This window comes from Lissotriton helveticus, chromosome 12, assembly GCF_964261635.1.
Source record: "Lissotriton helveticus chromosome 12, aLisHel1.1, whole genome shotgun sequence".
Taxonomy (NCBI): domain Eukaryota; kingdom Metazoa; phylum Chordata; class Amphibia; order Caudata; family Salamandridae; genus Lissotriton; species Lissotriton helveticus.
In genome coordinates, this window is record NC_136073.1 from 226,205,465 (window position 1) to 226,226,972 (window position 21,508).

A 21,508-nucleotide genomic window follows, 5' to 3' on the forward strand; every position below is an offset into this window, starting at 1 on the left:
TTCGCTCCGGCAAGGCTCTGGGTCCCAATGGCCTTCCTGTTGAACTGTATAAGTTACGCCCTGATACCCTAGCTCCCTATCTCCGTGATATGTTTTTGGCTGCGCGAGATAATGGCTCCCTCCCTAGAGATCAGCGTCTTGCGACCATTGTGGTGATCCATAAGGAGGGTAAACCACGAGATCGCTGCTCGTCCTATAGGCCCATTTCGCTCTTAAATGCGGAGCCCAAGATCCTCGCCAAACTGCTTGCTAGTCGTTTGATTACGATTATTGGCGACCTGATTCATCCAGATCAATCGGGCTTTATCCCACACCGTAACACGGCTTTAAATTTGCGACGTCTGCATGGTGTTCTCGCGAGGGCCCAGACGCTGCGTGAACCGGCCATCTTGGCGTCCTTGGACGCCACGATGGCCTTTGATACTATCCAGTGGTCTTATCTCTGGGCGGTACTCGCCAAATTTTATTGGTTGGGTGAAGCTCCTGTATGAAACGCCACTGGCACAGGTGGTGGTTAACGGCTGTGTTTCCATGCCTTTTACTCTTGGGAGGGGCACGCGGCTGGGTTGACCGTTGTCCCCGATCCTCTTTGCTTTGGCGTTGGAGCCACTCGCCACTTGGCTACGGTGGGAGCCTTCGCTGAAGGGTATACACTGGACGCCGGAATTTGAGGATCGCATTTCCTTATACGCGGATGATATTTTATTGTACCTTACATCTCCCCAAAAATCGCTCAACGTATTGTTTGACGTGCTTAACTCCTTCGGGAAGAACTCGGTCCTTATCATTAATTGGTCGAAATCCTACATTTATGTACTCGCGGGTGATGTCCCTCGTTTGCCTCGGGGCTGTCCCATCCAATTGTCGCAGTCAGGCTTAACGTACTTGGGTGTGTTTATCTCGGTGGACCCGGCGGTTCGCTATGAACGTAATTTACTCCTCCCGCTCCAAAGGTTGCGCTCCGATGTAGCGCGTTGGCGTAAATTACCGCTATCTCCTCTAGGGCGTGCTGCCCTTTTTAAAATGATGTCCTTGCCGCGGTTCCTATACGCCCTACAGAATAGTTTTGATGTCATCCCGTCGACGTATTTTCGGGAAGTAGAATCGTTGCAGAGGCAACTAATATGGGACGGGCGTTCACGCATCGCTCTTCCAAAATTAACACTTCCCTGGTATGATGGCGCTGTAGCGCTCCCGGATATTCGTAGTTATTATTGGGCTTCCCATCTTGCTGCCATCAACCACGGGATGTATGGCCCGGCGTTGAGTCCAGCATTTGGAATGGATAAGTGGCTGCTCCCGGGTGGTGATTACTACAGGGCACTCTATTCGGGACCCTCCCATTCACAACTCACGGGACCTACCGCTATAGCCGTGCGGGTATGGCATAGCGCAACGGCAGCTATGGGTTGGAGTGATAAATTAACTGGTGCAACACCGCTCTATGCCTCTGCGAAGCTGGGTGGCCTGTGGAAGACGAAGGGATTTGATAAGTGGGACATGATCGGTATTGGTAAAGTGCGTGACCTCTGGGTTAAAGGAGGGGTGAAGGCCTTCTCGGATCTGCAAATAGAGTATAAGCTGAGTGACAGGGAAAGATTTCGTTATATCCAGGTACGCCATGCTCTTAACTCGGTGTTGCTAGTGGGTAGTGATATTCCGGATTCCTCCCCCCTCGAAGATCGTATACTAGACGGTTATGTGCCAGACAGTACTATCTCATTGTTCTATAAGAAAATGATTAATGACCGATCGAGTCTGCTCGATCGACTCCGTGAAGCCTGGATTGCTGATGGTATTGAACTGGATGATGAGGACTGGCAGTCCGCGATCTCCTCTCCCAGGGAGGTGGCGATATCGGCCCGCCTCCGTCTGGTCCAACTCAAGATCCTCCACAGAATCTATGTCACCGGTCCCCGTCTGATCCATATGGGCTACTCCACGGATGGCATGTGTAGGAGTGGGTGTGGTCTCCTTGGCACCTATCTCCATATCATATGGGAATGCCCTGTGGTGGTGCGATTTTGGAAACGTATACATGAGGTGATGGATGAAGTTACGGGTGTTGTGATGTTGCCGGAAGCCCGACAATGTTTATTGAATGTATGGGGTCCGAACGACTATGACTTGTCGCAGCTTCGGTGGGCGACTCTGGCCAATATGGTTGCGAAAGGGATATTGCACAATTGTGGGGATCCCGAGGCCGCCTACAGTGACTGCTTGGAAAGAGAGTCTGGACTGGTGCATGTTCAGGGAGAAAACAGTGTATATGGCAAGAGTCAGACCCAAGAAATGGGGGAACATTTGGAACCCTTGGAACTCATACCGTGGAGGTATCTGTACGCCCCCACTCACCGATATTCCTAGTCCTTCCCAGTCGCCCTGACCTACATTCCTTTTAGCTGTGGTATATTGTGCTGTTCATATGCAATTCTGCCTTTGCCGCCCTCCCCTCATCTGTATTCAAAGTCTCTTTTCTCCTGCTGTTATGTATCTCCCGTCCTCCTTGAGCGCGGACCTAATGGCTATTATCACAGTACTGCCTTGCTTGTCTGTTTTATGTGTTGTTTCTTTGTGTTTTAAACAATAAAAAGTTACACAAAAAAACCCCATAAAAAAGATAATTTGGCAATGCCAACAACACGTTTGTAAATAAGTGATAACCCTTTGGGCTTTTCTTTAACTTCTGGGGCCAAGTTTGCCCTCCATTTACATTCTTGCCACTGACACTGCTGTCTAAGTTCTTGAAGATCGTCTGAGAACCAGGGAGCAGATGCTTTGGTTCTAGTGCAGACATTAGCTTTCATTGGAGCAACTTGATCTATCGCATACTTACCGCATCCTGCAAAATCGTTTGCAGTAGGACCCTGTAAATTTTTGCTCACCACAAAGGAGTTTTTAAAGGCAGTATCCATATCACCTGATGAGAGTTTGCTCCAATTTCTGTATGATACCGATTTCCACTGTGCCTGCGCCCCTGGCACCTGCATTGCAATTCTAAACATCAGAAGCTAACATGAGCAGCCTGCAGTGAATAGTTAAGGGATATATTCCAGCCTTCCAACATATGCGAGGAACATGGCGGCAGCAGGCTGCGCTGCCGCGGTACTCCGTCTAAGCTCCCGCGGGGCGTCTAGTTTTCTCGCCGAAAATGAGGTTTCTATCGGAGATTATATGCGACCTTCTAAACTAAAACCATTACAGCGTTCCTTTTTGCTATAGTTTACACTCTAAAGGAAAGATTGGCGAAATCTTTTTTTTGGCGTGTGTGAGCAGTTCCTACTACGGTTCAATGTGTTTTCAGAAGGGCGTGCCTAGCGCAGACACAGCAATCACCGGATCCCTATCGCCAAGCTTTGATCCAGCACGGCTGTTGCAGCAAACGTCTCCCTGGAAGTGGAGTCGAGCCTCCCTGGAGCTCCGTCGAGGCAGGCGGTTACGGTCCCTACGTAGAAACCTCAGCCCTGCAGTCACAGAGGGAGCTGAGAAGGAGGATATACTAGCAAGGAGAATTACGGCGGCGGCGGCGGCAGCCGCAGCCGCAGTGGTAAACACAGCGTCAAACACAGTGGAAATGGCTGCAGCGGCTGAAGCACCAGTAGCGGCGGTTGCAACGCAAATCAGACCTCTGAACCCAGCGGACTCTGCAGCATCAAGGAAGGTGAAGGGGGGGCAAAGTGGGGATACATTGGAAGAGGCAGAGGGGGTGAAGGTAATAAGGGTCGGAGAGGTAAATGCCAGAAGTACTATACAAAGAAAGTGAATAAATCAAATAGGGCAAAGTGCGAAAAGGAGGGAGGTTGTGGATCTCAGGTACAGGCTCACGCTCGCACAGATAGACTAGAGTCTAGGGGAGAAGCCCAAGTAGAGGGGGGGCCCGTATGGTCAGGTTTGAGTGGTATTAGCGAAAGCAGAAGCACTGAGGCTGGTAATAATATCAGCAAAACATCATTAAAAACCTCCTCCTATCTTTCTTTGGAGGTAAAACCCAAACGGGCAAAGAAAGTAAAAAAGGTTAAAACAACTCTTGATCCGAGCACGAAGATAATGCCTTCATTGAGATCTTACTTTAAGGTCATTCCTCAGGTTTTGAATTTAACACAGAATAATTCCTCAGAAATTTACATGCCCCTGGTCAAGGCTCCAGACATAGTCACATCAGGGGATCAGCCCTCATCAGGGTGCAGTCTATTAAGTATGGAGACAGAGGTCCACAATGGGGTACACCCCTGTGGGACAGGTTGCGTAACCACTGATGTTGATGTTGCCTCGGTAGACCTTAACTCAGCTTCCCCCGCTACAGATATATTGTCAGAGCCGGGGGTAGGAAATGACAACACCCAGAAGGACCTGAATGACGTGAATGACCCCTCAGCTATCAGCAAGAATATTGCTATTTCTACGACATCAATGGGGTTGGTAGGAGCCGAAGTCAGTGGCTTCCCGGTCGAATATGAGCATCAGAAAACTGGCATAAATTCTGAGTCAGAAGTAACAGAGGAGACAGTAATTGCAGAAGAGACAGAAGGGGCTGAAGGGATCTGGTCATCAACACCCCGAATGTCCTTCAAATCAAGATCAAAGCATCCAGCCACAACCTCTATGCAATTTACCTTTATGCTCGGATACCATCACAGGTTTACCTACCTTACACACTAATATACCCCCAGATCTCTCACTCTCCTCAATAGCATCCATGTTTTCAAACGTATCATCTGATATTAAACGTGGATTCGAAGAGTCTTCAAAAATACAGAGAGAGATCAGGTCTTACTGTGAGTCGCTTGACACCAAAATAGATGGGCTTTTTGTTAGAACTGGGGTCTTGGAGGAGACAACAGCTGTAATGTCAATGGAATTGGGAAACGTTAAGGAAGACATAATTAAGCTAAAAAGAGAGGACATCGCACTAATGGATAGAATGAAGGCCCTTGAGAACAATGCGCGTCGCTGTAATATTCGCATATTACATGTACCTGAAGGAAACGAGGGATCAGACATCAAGTCCTATATCACCCAACTTATCAAAAGGTCTTTTAATTTAACTCACACTGAAGAGGAATTGAAAGCGGACATCCAACGGGTTCATAGAGACCCTTATAGGCGTAATCCTCAGCGTACGAAGCCCCGGAAGATACTAGTTAACTTTCATACCTATGTACTGAAGGACCAAATTCTCAACTTAGCCCTCAAACAAAAATCCCTGTCTGGTGGTGACTTTACTTTCCAAATAAGATCTGATCTATCAAGAGCAACCTTAGATAGACAGTGGGAATTGGGTAGGAGAATGGAGGCCTTTAAGAACTTGGGTGCATCAGTTCAGTTGAGTTTTCCCGCAGCCTTGAAAATCATGTTTAATAATAAAATGCATCATATCCGCACAGTACAGGCCGCAGATGATCTACTGATGAGTTTAGGCACTTCTAAAAGATGAGGCCGGCAAGGTTAAGTAGGAGTTGGGGATTGAGAGAAGTCTTTTCTTACTGCTTATTGATGGGGGAATACTGGCACCCTCCCAGGAGCATATCATGAATGAAACTCACCAGACATAGCAGGTTGCTCAGAAACAAAGCAAACTTTATTAAATGGTACCAAAAGAATGCATCATTGCTAATTAGCAAGGAAGAAGTCAGATCTGCCACCTTAGGGGCTCTCAGACCACATCTTCCCAGAGTGACAAGTTTCTAGGTATTATATACTGTATGCAATGCCATGTCAGCAGAACTTAGAATAAGGCACCAAGCCAAATATGGCTGACATGGATGTGCAATGTCTGTACCATGCAAAAAAGCCAGATATGGGCAGACCAGAAAGGCAGGCTCTGCACTGTGTAACATTTGCATATCATGTAGTCAAGACAAGCAAGGTGACCTGTAAGGGTGTACAGAATAGCTTGTTGAAGCTTGTCCAGTCAAGGTCAGATAGGAAGCCATTTTGAGCTCCAGGCCTCATGTTAATGTGATCTTATATACTCATGAACTCTTTGGAAGTACATGCAAATGAATTTATATGGATATTCATATATATTTTGTAACACTTATAACCTCGCAAATTCGCGAGAATTGCGAAATCAGTTCTGAGTTAAACATATTATTTAATTATTTAACCTGGACGGAAAAGAAAAAAAAAAAAAAGAGGATTTAGAGGATATAAAACAGAAAAGTAGAAAAAAAAAATATATATATATATATATATAAAAGAAGGTAAATCTTTAGTGAAATCATAGTACAACAAGAATCCTAATAACAAACACTTCAAAAATATATATATATATATATATAAAAATATATAAAAATAAACCGTAATCAAATAGATCAGGCGAGTTCTCTACTTACTTACGCGGAGCTAGGACTGGGTTAGGGGTACCAAACCGGACGTGTTCCGGTGGACAATCAAGGGTTCCTCAAGGGAAGGTGGGTGGGGGCACGGGGGTGAAGGGTTGGGTAAAAAAGTATAAAATGTTCCTCATCTTTGAATTGGTAATCATCTCTATCATTGTTAAAAAATGGACAGTATATAAATCTTGGATCTATATCATGGGCTATAAGCCAGAAAGATTCCGCCTCAATAGATACACCAACTATGAGTGTAGTTAAGATACTCTCCTGGAATGTTAATGGCCTGCGCACCAAACCTAGATCTAATACAATAATACAATATCTACGTGACTTTGATGCGCAGGTCATTATACTTCAGGAGACCCATTTGCTTGAGGCCGAGGTTTTTGATTTGGTAAAGAAAAACAACTGGATAGACTTAGCTGTTACTACATCGCAGACACTTAACATCAGAGGGGTCACTATTCTTTTTAAAAAAAACAATAAACACTAGACTTTTAGAGCAGAAAACAGATCCCGCAGGCAGGTGGGCCATTGCAACAGTCGTGATAGGTGGCCCACGCCTTATGATAGTGGGATACTACGAGCCTAAAAGGGATGACCCATCTGCTTTAGAATCATTATTTTCTGAACTCCTGCACTTTTCAGAACCTGTTATAATAGCAGGGGATTTCAATGTTGTACTCAATCCTTTATTAGATAAGTCTAGTTCTAGTCGACAGCATATTTTGTCGAAATCCAGAGATTTCTTACTTAAAACCAAGTCACAATAGGTATTAGAGATATATGGAGGGTTAGGTCTGGGCTGAAAATAGGTTTCTCTTTTCGAAATTATAAATATCGCCATAGATCTAGGATAGACTTTTTTCTAGTAAGTAGAGTGTTACTAAACTTAACAAAGAATGTTAGCTATCTGCCATCCCATCTATCGGACCACTCGGCGGTACTTTTAGATCTTGAAGTACTTACTTAACCTCCAATTAGGGCATGGTCTATTGATAAGTCTTTTCTTACATCACTTGAAGATTTAGAGTATATAAGAGCAGAATGAAAAGAATTCTTCCTAAGTAACATAGGTTCTGCTAGCCCAGGTACTGTATGGGACGCTTTCAAATGTTTCCTAAGAGGGATTATCAAAAACAAGACAACGTTCCGTAGGAGGCAATATACCCAGGAAGTAGCTTCTATTGAGGCAAACTTATTATTGGCCCAGAAGGAACTAGATGCTTCTGAATCTGAATCTGTAACATCAGTTTAACTAGAAGAAGTGTTGAAACTTAAAGGGCAATTAGCCTCAACACTTAACCAACGTGTACTTCAAAGATGGGAAGCAAGTAAACTTGCTCACTTTGAATTTGGAGAAGGGGCAAGTAAATTGCTTGCGTGGAAATCCAGAACCGATCGAACCCGCAATAATATAGGGGAGATAAAAACTAGTTCGGGTATCAAAACTTCGGACGTAGAAATCAGATCTGCCTTTAAAAACTTCTTTCAAAACATATATCAGGAGGATACTAATATCACATCTGAAAGTATAAAGGAGTGGCTGAGTAAGATCTCTTTGCCATCTTTTTCCCCAGAGCAAACGGCCTTTTTAGATCAGCCTATAACGGAAGAAGAAGTAGTGATGGCTATATATAACAGCAAAAATGCAAGGCGGCCGGGCCAGATGGCTTGCCCGCAGAGATATGTAAACGCCTTATGGGAAATATATAATTCCTTTTCTAACAATATTATTTAATCAAATCCTGTTGGAAGGAAACTAACCACCTATATCTTGGAATAATGCAACAATCACACTTATTTTGAAACCAGGCAAGGTTTCCTCTGACTGTGGCTCTTATCGCCCCATTTCAGTACTTAACACCGATTACAAGATTTTTACTTCACTCTTGGCTAAGAGGTTGGGTCAGGTTGCTCCTTCAGTCCTGCATTTAAATCAAAAAGGCTTTGTTAGGGGCCGCCAGCTCTTTGAGCTGACGTATGACTTGATTGGAGCAATCAATATGGCTACGAGCTGTTCATTACCACTGGCAGTTCTCACGCTGGACGCAACCAAGGCCTTCGACAGGGTCAATTGGTTGTACTTGTCGGAGGCCTTGGGAAAGTTCGGCGTGAGTAAGGCCTTTCGCAGAGCAGTGGAACTCTTGTATCACAAGCCATCAGCTTCTGTTATGGTCAATGGCGGTTTATCAGAACCTATTAAAATAACTAGGGGAACCAGACAGGGTTGCCCCCTGTCACCCCTCCTTTTCGATCTCTATATTGAGCCGTTTGCTCAAAAAATTTGAGATGAGAGCAACATTATACCTTTTAAATGTAGCTATTTGGAAAGGAAGGTGTCCCTATATGCGGACGATATTATGATAATGACTTCAGACATCAGCTCTGCATTTCCATCAGCTATTAAGTTAGCACTAGAATTCGGTAATATCTCCGGCTATGAAGTAAACGCCTCTAAGACCGAGGTTATGGAATGGAATAGTGTAACGACAGGGCTTCCAGTGCAACTCTGTGGCAGCATGAGATACTTGGGTATAAGAATTGTCAAAGATATAAACCAGATTGCTTCTACAAATTTCACCTTAGTTGCTAAGGAATGTAGGAAGTTAATGGGCTCTTGGAGTCATCTCCCTTTGACTCTTTTGGGTCGCTCAAATCTAGTGAAAATGACCATTTTACCCAAGTTAACTTTTATTTTTAATAGTGTCCCTCTATTTTTTGAAACCTCACTAATAGCGAAGATGCAGAGTGATATATCTTCATTCATTTGGAAGAAGAAAAGTGTAAGAATAGCATGGAAGAAATTAAGGCGACGCAGGGAGAAGGGTGGTTTGGCAGGCCCGGACCTTCAGATCTACGCCTGGGCTTTCCAGATGTCGCATGCCCGAATGCTCTTAAACACTCCATCAGATCACGACATCGGGTCAATGTTTAAAACACTATTACAGTGCGAAGGGATAGGGCAGAAGGGGTTTCTTTTTAAGTTTGAAGACCCCAAATTTTTCAAAAAAATCAAACTGAAGGTGTTGTCAGGCCTAGCAAAAACTTGGTATAATCTTAGATTTGCCACCAAAATAGGATATTACTCAAATCGATCTCCCATATGGGACCTCCCTGTTTCTCTTGGTTGGGTAAACGACGTATTGATATATCCATTAAAAGATGCCAACATTTCAACTTGGGGTGATCTGTTTGTAGAAGGGGTTATGCTATCCTGGGAACATTTAGTTAGTAAAGTGGGCCCCAATCTTTCTAGACTGAAGTACTTACAAATCTCAAGCTGGGCACAAGCACTATCCTCGGGGGCGTCTCGCCGCGCCCATATGCCCATAGGTGGCAGCAGTTATTTGGAATCTTCCCTATTAGATAAAATAACAGGACCAAGGGAGGTTTCTTTCTTCTATAACTTAATCTTGGAGGAAATAGACAGTGATTGCCATCTCCCAGATCAACTTTGGGGTTCCCTGTTGCCATCTGTTAATCTACATGAATTATGGTTAACTTCCTGTAATGTTCTCTGGGATTTAGTGAAACCGGCTTGGCTCCGCAGAAGTCACCTTTTCACTCTCCACAGGGCATACTACTCCCCCCAACGATTGTCTAAATTCATAAGATCGGAGCCTGTGGCGTGTGCCCGGTGTGGCCTAGTGGAGGCTTCGGACACACACATGTTCTATGAATGTCCACAGTTAATATCATATTGGCAATCAATAGGTAACAAATTAACATCTCTTATAGGCTCCACCGTAGTAATAGATCTTCGGTTGGTAATATTTGGAGTAGTGGAGCAGAAACGCAGCCCAAATAATAATCTATTGTTCTACTCCATGTTGTTGGCCCGACGAGAAATATGCAAGCGATGGAAAGAGGCTTCTCCGCCGACTTTCTACAATTGGTGCTCCTCAATGTTGCAAACATCAAAGATGGACATGTCCAGGACTGGAACATCAAATAGAAGGGCATTTTGGCAGATACTAGTTTAGTTCCACAAGTTTGAGTTGGGGTCCCCCCCCCCCCAGTTCCAATGATTACAAAGCCATGATACACTTCTTCTGCTAAAACATCTTCGCTCCTTATTCAGCGATTTGGTGGCAAAAGCAATGGTGGTAACTGGCTATTGGTAACTATCTGTCCAATACAAACGCATTGGGGTCTTAAGGTGGAATAGTTTGAATGACAGTGCTGAGGGGTGTTGACGGAATCGTACATCGAATACTGCCCCTACCAGCCTTTGGCTGAGGCAGCTTGTCAGGCGTACTGTGAGCCAGATTACCATGTCCGAATGTATTTTCGACAGATTAGTACCATGGTGGAGGAACAGAAGAAGGAAAAAAAAGAAAGAAAGAAGAAAAAAAAAAGGGGATATATTCCAGCATTCCCTTTATGTCCTTCAAGATCTTCCTCTGTTTATAGGCTTACAAAATGGGAGTGAAAAGTTTTGATCTGGTCTAGTCTAGTCTAGTGGATGAAGAACCGGAACCCAGAATTCCAGTTCTGTGTTCCCCACTTCTAAAGTAATATACCATCAGATACCAGGAGTACCAAGAAACCCTCTGCAGTGCATAGGTAATATTATAAAAATGTATGTGTTTTATAAAAATGTACAATTCTTCTTGCCTGTCCTCTAGGATTTTATTCTCTCCCTACATTTTTCTCCCATGGACTTTTTCTTCTTCCCTTTGAGCCTGTCATCTATTCCATCCCACTACGTTGACCACATAAGTTTTCCAGATATGTCTATGCTGTGTAAAGTCTTCATTTTTGTGGAAAGCATATCATTTAATGCAGCATGTCTCATATAACAGTATACAGATCACAGCTTGTAGAAAAGAACACAGAGCAGGTCATAGATCGCTGTAAGCTTTTAAACAGGAGTGCTACCTCTTCATATAATAAGGTACATACGTTCAAAATCTCTGCAGTTTCGTCTATCTACCTGGGCCTCTGTTGTTGGGCATGTGCTCCCTAAAGATTACAATATTTTAATCTATATTCTCAGCTCCGATATAGGACAACTGTGTTCAATTTCCAGGTTTAAGTTGGAAGAGCAATCATAACTTCTGAACTATGGCCGAGGGTAGTGTTTATAGGCACCTTCTTGCATGCATGCCAAGAGGTATAAGATATATGCACTTACAAAGCAGGACTGAAAATCAGTGGTCATTAAAAAACTCAGTCTGAATGTCAAGACCTAGATGTCCCAGATACATATTCTTTAGCTTAAATTTGGTTGTTTTAAGAAAATGGAAAATTCAATTTAGTTAAAAAATGTTGTGGGTAAAGTGAGATGTTTGAGATCTGAAAGAACGCTAAACTGAGCATGGTCATTTCAATAAAGTGTAAAGAGATATTGGATATTCATTAAGCAGCTATCACAGTAATATTTCCTCAATTCCTCAATTTCCTCAATTCCAGAAGGCTTGGGCCAGGATCCTCTAAGTTTCAGTATATTTTTTCTGGAGATTTAAAAAAATGTTTTGCTGTATAGTAAACTATCTTTTCTCCTCTCTAATTTAAGAGAAAAGGAGTGAGTTTTAGGCATATAAATAGTTGCTGAAACTGATAAAGCAATGCAGGCTGAATAATGATTTTAATGTGCTAATTCTACTAATTGATGTTGGAAGATACTAATTCTGATTCAGTTGTTATTTGATTTGTTCTCATTTATTTATTTATTTATTTATTTAGCCTCATAAATATCTTCTATTTGACTGAACCTTAAGATATCTGGCATGCTCCAGAATCTTAGTTAAAGTTGAAAACTGTTTGACCCTATGGAATAAATTTTCATTATCATAGAGATATTCATTTTATATCCTGAAAACTTCCCAAATCTTGTCAAGAGGTTTATAATTTCTTAAATAGTCTGCGTTACTGACTAATACGTCATCTGAAAAGAGTTAAATTTTCTGTGATGATGAAACAAACAAACAACAATTAGATTTTAGCTTTATAGACCACTGTAGTTGGCTCTACCAGCCATTTAAGTCCCTTTCCCGTGTTAAATGCCCGAGCCGATGCAAGGGCCTTTAACAAGGGAGCAGGCCTTTAATGGCCAGCATAGCCCAACTACAGCGGGCTATAAAGCTATTGGAACATTCCGCCTGTGAGGAAGTTGGATGAAATAAAAGCTGAAAGGAATCCTTCTTCTTTAAAAAGTACGTAATCTTTATTCTAATACAGTGTAAGTTCAGTCTTCAAGATGTCCAGTACAAAATGCGCCAACGGACCATTTCCCCCAAGTAAATAATGATTCAAATACCTACACACCCCAGGAGGGAAGCCCATTTACCTACTAAGTGCCGCCTCATATGAAATAGTCACGAGCGACCGGATGTGTCAGTCGTGACTATTTCAAAACATAACAAGCCTGCAGCAATGGTAACAAACCCAGCCTCGTGATAAACACACGTGTGGAAGATTGCACTTGGGATACCACACACCTCCCTCCTTTTATTATTAAATGAAAATCATCCCACAATACAATGATGTAACCTCCTGGGAAGATACCAAGACTGGATACTTTTTCCCATGTCCTTGATATTGTTATCCACACTAGAACTACTTTGAGTATCATCCACACGTTCCTTCACATCTAGAAAAACATTGCTTTCGTGTGAATTTAATGAGTCACTTTTCTGTTTGAATGGAGGAATCCTATTAAGATTCCAGACACTCCCTCCATCAATCCGAATTGCATTTGTAAGCACCCCAATAACATTGATAGGATCTGGCCACACAGGGCATCTTTTTCCATCAGTTCTACCTTTCTTAACACGCACCCAATCACCTATTCTGATAACTTGCTTGCTTGCAGGCCCCTTCCTCCTTTCTAAATCTTGGCTCATTTTCTTTTTGTATTCTTCTAATCTTTGCCTTACAGCCTTGAAATCTACCACAGCTGCTTCCCCTATATCACAACATTTATTTCGCAACCACCAAGGAACAAGCTTGTTACCAGTGTTACATCCTCTCAGCAACTCAAAAGGACTTACTCCAGTCACAGAATTAGGAAAAGTTCTGTAACTTAACAACATTGCTTGCAATGCACTGCTCAAGTCAAGACCTCCTTTCACTGCCAATTGGATTGCTTCCTTAATTACACAGTTGAACCTTTACACCTGACCATTGGCCTCAGGATCGAAAACAGAAATCCTTATGTGTCATGCCACACTTCCTAGGAATTGCTCCATAAGGGTACTAGTAAATTGAGGCCCACTGTTAGTGACTAGTTCATGAGGAATGCTTTCTCTACAAAAATAGCATCTAAAAACTCTATGACCATCTGTGATCTCACTTCCTTCACCATTTTAACTTCAGGCCACTTGGAGTAATAATCAATGAGCAAAACTCCAAAAGCTGGCTGCCTTAGTAGCACAGCAAATAGCCCAAAGATGGCTAATTCCAACTTGTGCCAAGGACCCTGGGGCAATTCAACCGGTTGTGGTTCAGTACACAACGGTTTTGCCGACTCATCACCAAAAATGCATTGGCTACATGATCTTACATGGTGCTCAACAAATGTGTCCACTCCAGGCCACAAAACATTCTCCTTAACCCGTCTCCTAGTATAAGATATATCCAAATGTCCTTTGTGTGCTATATCCACAATCATTTTCCTTATGGCAAATGGAGGAATACATTTATCCCCACGTACAATGATATTATTTTTAATAGCTAACTCATAACGCTCCCTGGAACATCCCATGATGTCACCAATGATGTTCCTTTCCACTGGCCATCCACGAGAATCCATTCTTTAACTCTGTTAAGTTCATTATCCTTGTCCATCTCCTTTGCCCACTGTGCTGCCTTGAACTATATACTGAGCCCATAACCGGCAAATGCCAGTCTCTCGGGTTACACGGAAGTAGATGAAGCAATCTGGCTCACCGCTACCACAATAATGCGATTGTGCATTTCCCACTGACTGGCGTCCAACATACGCGATTGTGCAGGGATGCTCTGAGACAAAAAAAAAGTGGAATTGATACCCTGACTGCTGGCCGAGCAACCCTTATTAACTCAATTGTGAAGGCCCGCGCGCCTCACAGAATTACGTGAGACTCGTTTATAACTCCTGCTATAGCCGTTCCCTGAGGACAGAGCACTTTGGGGTTTGCTCTTCTCGCCTGCACGGACTGCCACGAAGCCTTATACTTGGAGGAATTGCCGACTTTGGGCCAATTAACATGTGTTGCAGGGGCCGGGACTGTGAGACCCAGTGTTCACCGCGCTTGACCAACACAGCGCACCTGGTGTCTCTTCCCACCCCCAGCTCCGCCGCAGCTATTTACGGCTCGCGGCCCCCGCTCCGCGGGAGCCGTTCGCAGCCGTTCCCAGCAGCCCCATTTAACCACGCCCTCCTCCGCATTTCGCGGGACGCGCGCGGGCGGCCACCGGGCTAAGCCCGGGCAAAGGGCGGGCCGTCTAAGGCCGTCAAAGGACGTGTAAGGCCGGGCCGGACCATCCCTCTAACTCGCTCTTACTTTGACTGGTGGCCGGTGGTGTATATATGTTTTGTATAATTGTTTGGTCTTCTTGATTCTGTTGTACGAATATTGTTTAAATTCACCCCCAACATGCCCCTACGATCAGGCAAAGAGAGAACTGTGCAAGTTACGACATCAAGCGGCATGGTTTCTGAGCCCCTTGATGCTTTTTTTAAACGGGCTACAGGCATCTTGGAGAAGGAAATAGCCTTTGCTGAGAAGCGCTTATCCTTGGACCTTATCACCGGTAAACGATCTTCCCTAGGTCATATTGGCTCAGTGGTATCCCCTACTATTCAAGCCCCCACTACGAGTCGGGATTTACATCAAGACTCGATGTTGGTCGAACTGAGTCAGGAGGTCGATTGCTCATTATTAATTACACCTGATGGTAGCACGCCTTCTAGCACCATTAATCACAGCGGTGGCGAATGCTCGACGCCTTCAAGTCCCGAACTAAATTATCCAAATAAGGGCGGATCTCGAGACTCCAAATGTGGGAAAAGGAAAAGGAGGGATGGAGCGGGCAAAGGGGGTATATCCGAGATTCCCAAATTAAATCTTACATCTCAGCCACCTCACGTTTCAATTAGCCAGCTGCCACCCATACAGGTACCGTCTGACACTGTTGGTCAATGTCTAACTTGTAAACACAAGGAGGATGGTCTATTGGATAAGATGGAAATTCTAATCAAATCTCTCATGTTACCCCTAATGGAACGTGCTAGGCTAACTAATCAGAAACTTGATGAGTTGGAGAACCTAGTTACTGCCAATACTAGCATATTGAATAATTTGGTAATCACACCGAACAACTGTAAAGCCTCTACCACCGCTGCCTAAGCAGTGGGTTCCGGTGTGTCTACTATTAATTTGGTTCCAAAAATTAGTGCTAAGTTAACGAATAAACAGCAAGATCGTTTACAGCCAGCGAAAGTCCCTGTGAGTAATAACCTGGCGACTTCTAACAGAGGAGGGCCCCCGAATGATTACAACAGGTCCAACCCACAGCCATCTTCAGGTAAACAACCAAGGGCTGGGCGGGCTAGTCAGCTTACCATATCGGGGAAAAAGGTCCCCAAGCAGAACCTCCCTAGTATTGACCTTCCCTCGGAGGCTACCCCTTACACTATCATACTGACGGGTGTCTCATCTATTGGGGAGGACAAAATCGAATCATTTAGGGACCTGAAAAATAAAGTTGTTTTTTGGCTAAATAAAAATAGAACACTTCCTCCCTCCTCTAATACAGAGATCTTAAGTGTCAGAAGAGTCCATTGGGTGGGACACAATCCAAAAGACCTAGAGGGTGACTGTGTCATTATCAACTTAAGGGACCCTTGGGTGGTGGACTTTGTGCGCAGGGAACCGAGATTTGGCAGGATGGGTGATGTCCAATCACTGGGCCTTCAGTACTTTTATCCCGAAAGGATCAAGGAACCCCCTTATTACCCGATTAATCACAGCCATAGAAGACCTTTTGGCAGATTTCCTCAAGTTTTGACTCCACACATTCCATCCTTTCCCCACCTGTACAATCGCTTTGAACCATTATCTGGTTTGGAGTGTGTTGATTGACTTCCCTCTTTGGTTGGAGGGGACATTCAAACTGTAACTTACGTTAGTGAAGAGGGAGGAGCCAGCAAAAGTGTGGATTGTGGGGAAGTTTATAGTAAGGGTCCCAGCTAGAATAGCACCGATAGAGGGTGGGGGGTCAGGATATAATGTGGGATCTACAATCCAATGGTAACTGCCCTTTCATGACCCTCTGCTTAAATTGGCTTCATGGAACATCGCAGGGCTTAAAGGGAAACTTGAATCAGCTGACTGGGTAGACTTCATAGATGAGTTTGATATCCTGATCTTTCAAGAGAGTTGGGCTATTGACCCGATCTTTCGTGCAGGGTATTTACATTTTTTCAAACCAGCGATCCAGGGAAAGAAAGGGAGAGCATCAGGTGGATTAACTATATGGATTAGACAGTCCATCAGTTATAGGCCAGTAGAAGTGTCATGCCATAACCCTGACATCCTGGGAATCAAGTTGTGTAGGGAAAATCATCAGGATATCTTTATTATTAATATTTATGCCCGAGGATTACCTGGAGGACGGAGTCCCTCAATTATTGATGAGCTGGACTCTTATTTGGAATCAATTGGGAGAGACAAATTCATAATTGTTGCAGGGGACTTAAATTGCACTTTTGAACCTTGGTCGTGTGAGGGTGGGGATATTCGTGCTGAGGAAGATGCCGTATGGAATGTCCCATGCCTGACATTGAATTCCATTAATAAGGGTACGGAGGCAGCCTTGCACTGGTTGGGCCTGTGTCTGGAGTGGGGGCTAAGAGCTGCTAATGGCCGCTCCATCTCCGACAAAATTGGTCAGTCAACTTTTGACAACGGAGTAAGTAACAGTAGAATTGGTTATTTTTTAATCAAAATAGAGGATTGGTAATTTTTGGATGATATGTTAATTTCCACACGGCCCGAAAGTTACCATAATCCGTTGATTTTAAGTTTGAAACTAAAGGATGGACCTGGCCGGGCCCTTATAGCCAAGAGCCTTACAGCAGAGGCTATTTTAACAAATGACAGACGCAGGGTACGTTGGTGTAGGGTTTTGGAGGACCCGGATCTTTTAGATAGGATCTCCCATGCAGTTTCATCTACCCTGGGTGTTGTTCAAGATTTGTCTCTTATTGAACCGGGGTCACTTGAGCCGTTTAGCGCCTTTCATGAGGAGCTATTTGATAATTTGAAAGTGTTATTAACCAAGGCTGGTAACAATGGAGAAGTTCAGACCCCTTTATTGTGCCAGAAATGGTATAACAAACCCTGCCGGCAGGCGCATAGTTGTTTGATTAAAGCTATTAAATCTAGAGTTACTGCAGACATCAAATTGGCCAGATTACAGTATAGGAAGGCCCAATGGGAGGCGAGGAGAGAGTGGGATGATAACCACTGGCAGGACTAATATGAGGCTAGTTTGTCCTCGAATCAAATCAAATTCTGGGAGGTGGTGAAATAGGGCAGGAATCCGCATATGCAAATTCCGGGAAATTACGTCTCAGCTGATGTATGGGTGGATTTTTATTCAACCCAGTTTAGAGGTCTTGAGCCAGCACCCCCAAATGTCCTGGACAATCAGTTATCTTCGCCCCCTCCAATACGACAAGGCATTGTGTTTGATACTAACGACACGGTGACTGCATTGGGATCTGTACAGGCTGGTTAAACTCCTGGCATGGACTGCATCCCGGCAGATCTATTTAAATCCAACCCCCTGAATTGGGTGCCTTATATTACGATGCTCGCAAATGCTATTGCGAATGGGGCGAGCATTCCCGACTCATGGAAAGGGGCAGAAATCCTTCCTATTTTTAAAAAAGGAGACTGTTCGGCCCCAGGGAATTATCGCCCCATTAGCCTAATCAATGCACAACAGAAAATTATAGCCAGGATGGTGCTCGCTAAAGTACAGGGGTGGATGGATAATGAGAATATTCTTTCCCCGATGCAAGCAGGTTTTAGATCATTTACCAGCACAATCGACCAAGTGTTCAGACTTATTTTGATATACTGGAAGGTCGTGCTTCTGGGCGGAGGATCGATATAGGCTGCATTCGTGGACCTTAAGTCCGCATTCCATCTTGTTCCCAGGGCAAAATTATGGGTTGCATTAGGTAACATGGGTATGCCCCCCGAACTTCTAGAACTAGTGGAAAGATTACATGAGGGTAACTTTGCCAGGGTCAGGTGGGGCAGACAGGGGCAGGTGACAAAGCGGTTTCCCGTCACTCGCGGTGTCAGCCAGGGCTGCGTTCTGGCCCCCACCTTGTTTTTATTGTTTATTAACCAAGTTCCACAGTTCCTAGCAGATACCCCGACTGAGGCGCCTACTTTGGGTGGTTCAAAATTTCCATTGCTCATCTTTGCCGATGACACGTTAATTCTCTCAAAAACACAAAAGGGACTACAGACAGCGATCAACAGGTTTGAGGTCTTCTGCAAATTGAACGATTTGCAGATAAACGTGAGCAAAACCAAATTTATGGTTCTAACCAAAAATAGGCCACAAAAAAGCCACGCTAGTATGAATGGTGTGGAATTAGAGCAGGTGGAGGTCATGACCTATCTTTGTGTGGTCCTGGATTATAGGCTGCGATGGAAACCCCAGATCGAAGCACTTTGTTTGAAATTTGCTCGACTTACGGGGTGCCTAATCCAGGAACAAAGAAAGTCTCAAACCAAAAGGGTAATGCCTGCACTAAAAATTTATGACGCTAAAATTAGTTCCGCTATTCTGTATTGTGCTGACCTATGGGGGTTTATGGACCTGGCCCCTTTGATCAGAATCCAAAATAAGTGTTTGCGTAATTTGGTAGGCCTTCCGCAATCCACCCCTACCAAAACGTTACTGCTCGATATGGGATATCAATCGATTAAAGAGTTAGCGCAGTTTCGGATGGTAGCCTTGTGGAGGCGAATTTGGTCAACGCCGGAATTAGCCCGCTTTGCCAACGAAATCTCTGATGTAAGATCGATCATGGGATCAGGCAATATCCCCTGGTTCAGGGAGGTGAAGCTAATTCTAGAAAATATGGGTCTCAGCTCCCTGTGGGTAGCACGGGGAGAAAACACCCAAAAAAAATGTAAAATGTTGTACTGGGCAAGTGTAAGATGCCACCAAGCTCTTCAGTCTGATTCAGTTACTCTGACTGGAAAATTCCTGGTTCACAAACTCGATCCCCATTTGGAGGATTACTGGGACGTTATCACCCGGAGTATGGATAGAAAGCTGTATCATCAGTTTAGAGTTGGGTCACTGCCAGTAAAATCCTTTACCAGTAAATGGCGAGGCCAGTCATCTGAGTTTTGCCCCTGGTGTAGAGTCCATAGGGAGACTATTGGTCACGTCTTTTTTGCCTGTCCTGCTTACGCCGCCCCCCGGAGCAAATGGCTAAAGCCCATTTGCAGGATGTTGAACACACGGGCGAGCTCTGAAGTACACTGGGCCCTAAGATCTAATACTTCAGAGATTGTGATCATAGGAGTGGCGAAAATCTTGGGGTGGGCATGGATTATAAGAGCAAGATACCCACAAGATGATCAACTGTTAGTTGTAAATTATTTTATATTAGTACGTCTTAATAATATAATTTAATCATGTTTTAATATATTGAATGTTTTAACCTGGATGAAAGAGAATTGTTAGATCGATTGTGTATAGTGTTCTTATGGTTGTTTTTGCTATGATGAAATGTCTTTTATGATGTAAATACTCGAAATAAAGACGTATGAAAACCTGAAACCTGACTCTAAAATAATGGAAGATTCAGATCCTGAGAAATTAACATCTTCCAATGTAAAAGCAACCTGACAATCTTCTTTATCTATCACTGCACAATCAGCTTGGCCATCATCAATGGTCAACCGGGACATACAATCGACATACACATTACTTTTTCCATGTACAAATTCTAATTGTTACTGGGAATTTCGTAATCTGGGTGCTAACCTTGCTAATCTTACATACATAGAGCGACCTCCCCTAGGTGCCATAATGTAAATCAAGGGTTTGTGGTCAGACTTGATAATAAACTTAGCACCCCACAAGAAGGTTCTAAAATGTTCCGCCCCCCCCTCATACACACCAGCAATTCTCTCTCAATCACAGAGTATTTTTTCTCCACCTCTCTCAATGTTCTGGAGGCATACGCCACAACCCATTCTTTACCACAGTCTCTTTGCATCAGAACTCCTCTCAAACCACAACTACTGGCATCAACCATAACGACACACTGTTTACCAGCAACAATAGGTTGCAAATAAGATGCCTTAACAATAAATTCTTTCAATTTTTGAAATGCAGTAGACATGGCGTTAGTCCATATGAATTGCGCATTTTATTTTAACAAACATCTGAATGGTTTGACTTTGTCAGCATAAATGGGAATACACTTGGAGTAAAACTCTGTGAGTCCCAAAAAGGCAATCAATTGTTCTCTTGACATAGGAAAAGGAGCCTTAATGATGTTCTTAACATTGTTCCTCTTGGGTTTAATGCCAGAGCTACTGATTAAGTATCCAAGGTACTCAACTTCAGTTTGCTTAATTTGCATTGCCAGAACGTAATGTAAGACCTTTATCTGCTAAAGCTGTTAAGACTTACTCTAAACTATGATCATGCTCAATGGCATTTTTTGCCAAAAACAAGTATGTTGTCCTGAAACGAAACTACACAATTTAATCTTTCTAAAGTTTCTTTCATCAGCCTTTGAAAAACAGCAGCGGCACTGGCAAGTCCAAAATGCATGCAGCAGAAGCGAAACAAACCTTCTGACGTTTCAAAGGCCGTTAAATCTCTTGATTTCTCCTCCAACACAACTTAGTGATATGCACTTGCCAAGTCAAGAGAAGAGAATATTTTTGCACCAGCTAGAGTAGTCGCCATTGCAAGTAAATTGGGTAAAGGGTGACCATCCACCTATATACATTGTTAAGGCTGCACAAGTCAATATAAAGTCTCAATTCACCAGAAGGTTTTACCGAAATTACTATTGGAGAAACACATGAAGAAGATTCAATAGGCTCTATAATTTTCTTTAAACATAAATCATTTAGAATTTCTTTAAGCTTACCCCTATATGATAAAGGAACATTTCTTACTTG